Source organism: Cherax quadricarinatus, chromosome 28 (genome assembly GCF_038502225.1).
Source record: "Cherax quadricarinatus isolate ZL_2023a chromosome 28, ASM3850222v1, whole genome shotgun sequence".
Taxonomy (NCBI): domain Eukaryota; kingdom Metazoa; phylum Arthropoda; class Malacostraca; order Decapoda; family Parastacidae; genus Cherax; species Cherax quadricarinatus.
Window position 1 is genome coordinate 1,584,693 of NC_091319.1, and position 7,748 is coordinate 1,592,440.

The following is a 7,748-nucleotide window of genomic DNA, read 5'->3' on the forward strand; positions in this document are numbered from 1 at the left end:
GCAGGTCAATGTAACCACGTAGGCACACAGATTTACATTTAAACTAATGTATAAACATGCAAACATACGTATTAAGAGTTTGTAGGTAAACAGGTAAACAGGCAGATCACCCTCTATACTGTTCATCTATCTTCCAGTCCAAGATTATCTTCTCATTGTGTTGCCATTATCAAGGTGTCTCATCATGATAACTAAGTCTCATCTTTAATATGATTCTCAGTATTATTTCCTCATCAGTTTTCATGTGTTCTCTACAGTGTTTTCTATTTCTTAATTCATGGGGGTCACACCTTAGGGTCACACATTTCCACTCTCTTGCGTTACGGTCCCTGATCAGGTCTTCTTTCTTGGCGTATATTTTGGAGTATATTGAAGCCAAGCCGCCACTTGGAGAAACACTTCCAGGTACGAGACTCATCAGTGAAAGAGGTCAACACGGTGTTGTTAGCATAGTTACCTCGTATTTGAGTTGTGAGACTTAGTTCTGTGGGTAGTCCTGTAGTTAAGAAGCAAGAGCAGGTGCAATCACAGCAGTTGCAGTAGAGGAAGTTGTAGTGAAATCCTTTAATTCACTCTTACCTTATCTGTTAATTTTAATATGGTATGGTGTGTCCCCCCTCTATCATACTGACACCCGCAAGGAGTGGAGTGCGGGAAGAGAGCCTTCTGTTTCACTATCCTTGGTCAGCCAACTAGATGATAACAGATAGTCCTCAGGCGAGGTAGTACTTGACAGTTCTTAAGTGAGGTAGTAGAGATAGTTCTTAAGCTGATAGTCTTCTACAGATAGCCTAGACGTGAATTTAAGAGTACAAGAGCTAGGCAGATATCGGAAATATCTGCCTAGCTCTTGTACTCTCGTCTTCATAAAAAACAAAACCTCAGCATGTATACTGTGGAAAATTTGCTATAATTTTCCTATAATTAGTAGTGTGTATGTAAAGTGTTAATATAATGTAATGTAAATATGAAGTATTAATGGTTTACCTAGAGTTTACCTAGAGAGGGTTTCGTCTGGTAGTTACAAACTACCAAACTACTTGTGAGGAAGATGGATAATGAGAACCTTCAAAACTAGGGAGGCCAAGCCCATGATGACACTCTTCAGGTCACTTGTTCTATCTAGGCTGGAATATTGCTGCACTCTAACAGCACCTTTCAAGGCAGGTGAAATTGCCGACCTAGAAAATGTACAGAGAACTTTCACGGCGCGCATAACGGAGATAAAACACCTCAATTACTGGGAGCGCTTGAGGTTTCTAAACCTGTATTCCCTGGAACGCAGGAGGGAGAGATACATGATTATATACACCTGGAAAATCCTAGAGGGACTAGTACCGAACTTGCACACGAAAATCACTCACTACGAAAGCAAAAGACTTGGCAGACGATGCACCATCCCCCCAATGAAAAGCAGGGGTGTCACTAGCACGTTAAGAGACCATACAATAAGTGTCAGGGGCCCGAGACTGTTCAACTGCCTCCCAGCACACATAAGGGGGATTACCAACAGACCCCTGGCAGTCTTCAAGCAGGCACTGGACAAGCACCTAAAGTCAGTTCCTGATCAGCCGGGCTGTGGCTCGTACGTTGGTTTGCGTGCAGCCAGCAGCAACAGCCTGGTTGATCAGGCGCTGATCCACCAGGAGGCCTGGTCACAGACCGGGCCGCGGGGGCGTTGACCCCCGAAACTCTCTCCAGGTAAACTCCAGGTAAGATGTCAGAGGGCAGTGTTGGTGAGACCCGTGTGGAAGGCTGACAACTGGTCTTCTCGGCTCTTTATTTGACCCTAGGTAGTCATAAAAAGAAAACTGTATCTGAGGAGTAATGCCCGGGTAGCCGTCTGGAGAAGTAGTGTTGGCTCTCTCAAGGAACTGGAAATCGGCCGAATCTTCAAGTGAAATTTATTAATGTGTAATAGAAGCCGTGTCGTCAGAAATTGATGAAGTTTAAACCACGCGTAATGTAGTATGCCTTCCAGTGTACTAATTTTCACTACAGGTATGTTAATTTATATTGGCTAATATGAAATGCCTACCGAAAGGGAGGAGTTAGGTTATGACACCAAAATCTTAATTTGGTAAGTAATATTGAAATGTCCTTTATACTTTTTTGATCATGCAATTGATTTATATTTGAAATTACCCAAGCAAATTACTCCGGTCAAATAACTGATATATATAGTCCACACATATGTCAGTGTTACTGGCATAATTTTTTCACATAATTTTAAGAACTATATGCTGTAACAATAATTTCAGGTCCAGATGTATGAGACGTGATGACCTGAGAAGATGGTCACGAAGGTGAGATATTATTGTGACCTGGTGACCTTAAAGTCCCACTTTACTCTGAGCTACATCAATATCAGTAAGTGTAAACTGTCTGATGTACCAAACACAATTATGGGGGTGAAATAATTCAGGACATTGCTTGTAATTACCCGCATAATTTCTCACATATACAATATTGTGGGTCGTCTTCGGAAAAGGTTCAGATCTCGTGTCTCTCAGAGCTTCTCTAATTATCATTTTTATGGTTGAGGTTGATTGTTCTGGACTCTTTCTATTTTCTGTCTTTGTGATCATCTGTTTTCTTTGTATTTTTTCCCTCTTCCCGACTCGCCTACTCGCAAGATTCTTTCTTTCATTTTTCTTTAGTTATATTTTATTCTTTCCATTTACTTCCTAGTAAACAATATTCAGATAACCTACACGTTGGAGACTGAAACGTGTCACGACATTTCGGTCCGACTTGGATCATAATTAATTAGTTAATGACTAGTTAAAGGTCCAAGTCAGACCGAAAAGCCGTCTTGAGTCTGGTCTCCTGTGTGAGGGTCAGTTGCCTATTTTTTATCTCTTTTATCTTAGTTATTGTAGCTTCTGTCGAGATTCAGGAGCTGCATCGGACCGATCAATGAGGCAGCTAAATCAACCATAGCATGAGTGGTAGAGGTGGATGGTTGTGTTAGTGGTAGAGGTGGATGGTTGTGTTAGTGGTAGAGGTGGATGGTTGTGTTAGTGGTAGAGGTGGATGGTTGTGTTAGTGGTAGACGTGGATGGTTGTTAGTGGTAGACGTGAATGGTTGTTAGTGGTAGAAGTGGATGGTTGTGTTAGTGGTAGACGTGAATGGTTTAGTGGTAGAAGTGGATGGATGTGTTAGCGATAGACGTGAATGGTTGTTAGTGGTAGACGTGGATGGTTGTGTTAGTGGTAGACGTGGATGGTTGTTAGTGGTAGACGTGGATGGTTGTGTTAGTGGTAGACACAGAGGGTTGAGAGTCATGGTAGAACTGGTAGCAACCATAAGTAGCATCGCTGCTCCACACGGCTCTCTGAGTGACGGTGGTGCAACACAAATGACTTAAGATATAAACATCACTAATTTAGTAGAGGAAGTTGGAGTCCACATCTTCCAATAAGTTCATTCTCTACTTTAAGCTCCCAATCATTTTTTTTTCCAGCGTGGCTTAGCATATTTTTCTGAGATTTTTAATGTTTCAAGCATTTTTAAAATATATTGAAAACCAGCTTCCAAAAAAAGACACAATTTAGCTTACTTTTAACATAAAATTTAATTGCTTGAGGGCGGAAAGAGAGCCTTCTGCTTTTCTTTCAGTCATACACCTAGATAATGTATGATAGCCCTAAATTCAGCAGATAGTCTCCGTGTGGACTTCCAAGTCCCCCGCTATCTGTGTTTCCCAGGTGCTTCCATATATATGTTTTTTTTTTCCTAATTTTGCAAATTGTCTTTTATCAACTCATAATTCTTCAGTTTTTCATCTCTTCTCCTATCCTAGTTACTCAGTTTTTACCTCCGTTTTTTCTATTTTTTTGCGCTGTATGTGTGTCTATTGTGATCTGTATTGTTGTGGATACCTTCTGTGTGAGTCTGGGAGGACAATGAAGGCTTGGATGGTATTAACCTGGCATTGTTGCTTGTGTACCTGCCCTAGTCTGGCTCTAATGGGATGGCAGGAAGAGAGAGAGAGAGAGAGAGAGAGAGAGAGAGAGAGAGAGAGAGAGAGAGAGAGAGAGGAGAGAGTGTACTGACAGGGGAGTTAGCAAGCTTCTCAGACCTCGTGTGCAACATGCTATATTGCGTCTTTTCAAAATTTACATAAAAGACGATGATAATGTGAAGATGGTTGACAGCCTGTCGACGCAGCTCGTAACAAATATATCTTGCAGCAAGAATAACAAAAATTAATCTTTTTTTTTCTTAGCTGACAAATTTTGTATATATGACAAATGATGATGATGATGCTAATAATAATAATAGTCAAAATTAATAATATTAAATAAAAATATTATTAATTTTGACTATTATTATTATTAGCATCATCATCATCATTTGTCATATATACAAAATTTGTCAGCTAAGAAAAAAAAAGATTAATTTTTGTTACATTTACTTGCATGGAGAGCTCTAAATCCGTGTGGGTTATTCCTTGTAATCCGGCGTGGTGAAGTGTCGATACTCAGTCTGCTGAACTTGAGACACTGCAACTACTGACCTGCTTCGGCGTGTGCTACAAGGACTTGTAACCCCACGAGGACTTGTAACTACACGAAGGTTTGTAACTACACACGAGTATTTATAAATACGTGAGGACATGTAACTGTACGTGGTTGAGAGTGACCGTATTAAGCTAAGTTAAGTGTTCAGTGGCTCTTGAGAGTCTAGAGCTCTCACTGAAAATAATGACATAGATTGTCCCTTTCTTCTTATTATTTATTATTATTATTATTGTACTATTATTATTATTATTTATTATTATTATTATTATTATTATTATTATTATTATTATTATTATTATTATTATTATTATTATTGTACTATTATTTTTGGTTGGAGTAAAATAGTTAAGAACTTGGATTTGTTGCAATCCGTGCCATAACTGGGGAACGACTCATCTGATCGGCTTCAAATTTTGAGCAATGGTTTGTTGAAAATATTAACTTATTACTGGGGTATTAACTAAATACTGGGGTATTAAGTTAATACTGGGGGTATTAAGTTAATACTGGGGTATTAAGTTAATACTGGGGTATTAAGTTAATACTGGGGTATTAAGTTAATACTGGGGGTATTAAGTTAATACTGGGGTATTAATAATGGGGTATTGAATTAATACTGGAATATTAGCTTAAAACTGGGGTATTAACTTAATACTGAGATAATAACTGTTCCACTGTTAGAGACAAGAAGTTATAACCTGTCAAAACAGTTTTCTTATCTTCCATTAACTTCCGCCAGAGGCGCTCGTCCTTATCCTCTGAACGACTAATCTCATCACCAACTTTTCAACCCCGGTGAGCTATAAGTAAGGAAAAGTTGGTGAAATATGTGGAGGTGAACTCTGCCCAGTTGTACGTTGGGGTCCTTCCCGATTCTGTTGTCCGTGTAAAATTACATTAGAAAACTCTTCTGGTGGCCTTCACAGCTGCAACACTCGCCTGGAACACTGTTGACGTTCTTCATGGAGCTGCAACACTCGCCTGGAACACTGTTGACGTTCTTCATGGAGCTGCAACACTCGCCTGGAACACTGTTGACGTTCTTCATGGAGCTGCAACACTCGCCTGGAACACTGTTGACGTTCTTCATGGAGCTGCAACACTCGCCTGGAACACTGTTGACGTTCTTCATGGAGCTACAACACTCGCCTGGAACACTGTTGACGTTCTTCATGGAGCTACAACACTCGCCTGGAACACTGTTGACGTTCTTCATGGAGCTACAACACTCGCCTGGAACACTGTTGACGTTCTTCATGGAGCTGCAACACTCGCCTGGAACACTGTTGACGTTCTTCATGGAGCTACAACACTCGCCTGGAACACTGTTGACGTTCCTCATGGAGCTACAACACTCGCCTGGAACACTGTTGACGTTCCTCATGGAGCTACAACACTCGCCTGGAACACTGTTGACGTTCTTCATGGAGCTACAACACTCGCCTGGAACACTGTTGACGTTCTTCATGGAGCTACAACACTCGCCTGGAACACTGTTGACGTTCTTCATGGAGCTGCAACACTCGCCTGGAACACTGTTGACGTTCTTCATGGAGCTGCAACACTCGCCTGGAACACTGTTGACGTTCTTCATGGAGTGTGTGGGTGTCATTCTGTTAATTGCGAAATGGTTCAGCAGTATTTTCTGTTAAGCCCCTGGAGTAGGCTTCGTCTGAGTGGCTTCGGTCTTTTAAGGGCTGATACATATTCAGGTCAAAACAAAATAAAAATTTATATTTGTGTAGTTTATATGTAATAAAATATTGAATATGAAAACGGTGTACAGTACAGAGAGGTTAGTTGAGGTTTGTCAGGAAACAGGACAAGTGTGTCCTGAGGCGGGTCTTAGATGATGACCCGCCGTTGGAGCTTCTGGTCATCTGATCGACGCCTTCCACTGGCTTACAGGTCCACCGCTTTAAAAATTATCGTCAGTTATAACCATTTTGCCGACATGTTGGTAAGACATGTGCAACAGGTAGGTATGTTTATTCCGAAACGTTTCGCCTACACAGTAGGCTTCTTCAGTATGGTACAAAAGAGTAAGTAGAAGCAATAGAGATTTGAATATGATGTAATCAGTCCATCACCCTTGCAGACGTAGTTTTGAGGTGGTCAGTCCCTCAGCCTGGAGAAGAGTTTTGTACCATAGTCTGGAACAATGTTCATACCTTTGATATATACCTTTGAGTTTTCTGCTCCCGGAGGCCGGCCATGGGCCAGGCTCGTCTACTGCTTGCCTGGTCAACCAGGCTGTTGCTGCCGGTCCCCTCAAGGGAGGTTCCTTGACGCTGGCGAGGGGTTCTTGATCTAGGGAATTGGATCTGTGCTCCAGTTCCCTGAATTAAACCTGAATGCCTTCCAAACCTCTCCTCCCAAAGATGCTGTATAATCCTTACAGGTTTAGCTCTCCCCAATGATAATGTTGCTGCTGGTGGCCCGGTGACCCTGATCACCGGGTGGCGACATCTGGCTGTCCTCCAGAAACTGTAACAAACTTGTATGTTTGGTTTCCAGAGTCTTAATAAAACCAACTAAACCTTAATTACTGGTTAGTTTTGCTTAGAGAAACTTTTGGATTGATTTTGGCTTATGAATGTTTTAAATTGCCTTAATTGAAGAAATTGAAAGAATTGAAATACTGGTTTTGATATGGTAATCTGCGAGTTCCTCATCCGACCGACTTCAACTTCTTAATGAAAAATTTGAGCGGTTTTAAACTTAATGTTAGTCTTGTGTGGGATGCTGACGTGTGAGGTAACTACAGAATGCCTCTTCAGTTTGGCTTTAAACTTTTAAAGCTGGTCTTTTTCTTGGTAGAAAGTTTGAACTTGTGTTGGGCTGTGTGTCTCCTGGTGTGTCACGCTTTATTAGGGAAACTGGAAAATTAGTTTCCATGTGATAGCTTGTCAGTGCTTAAAATCTTCAACACTATTATTGAGCTGCATTTGCGAATTTATGCCGCACTCTGCACTATGCTTTTCGCTTGCATTAAAGTAGAGGGGACTGGGGTTATTCTATACGGGGGTACTTGTATCGTGCAGCAACCACATACATTTAATTATTATTATTATTATTATTATTATTATTATTATTAAGCATTCCTAGTGGAATATATATGCTGGCGTGGAGCACTTCTAACTAAAGGGAATTACACGTTAATTGAATAATATGCGAACTGAACACCTGGGTGGATATTCTCTCTCTCTCTGCGCTGTATA

General features: G+C 40.9%; 1 long non-coding RNA gene across 1 annotated transcript; it reads left to right on the forward strand.

Annotated features, from left to right (window-relative positions):
- The first annotated feature begins 1,742 nt into the window (after window positions 1–1,742).
- LOC128693125 (uncharacterized) lies at window positions 1,743–6,995 on the forward strand. Its single transcript, XR_008407674.2, has 4 exons — window positions 1,743–2,001; window positions 2,262–2,370; window positions 4,432–4,582; window positions 5,267–6,995. It is a non-coding gene; the product is annotated as an uncharacterized lncRNA (long non-coding RNA).
- The last annotated feature ends 753 nt before the right edge of the window (window positions 6,996–7,748 follow it).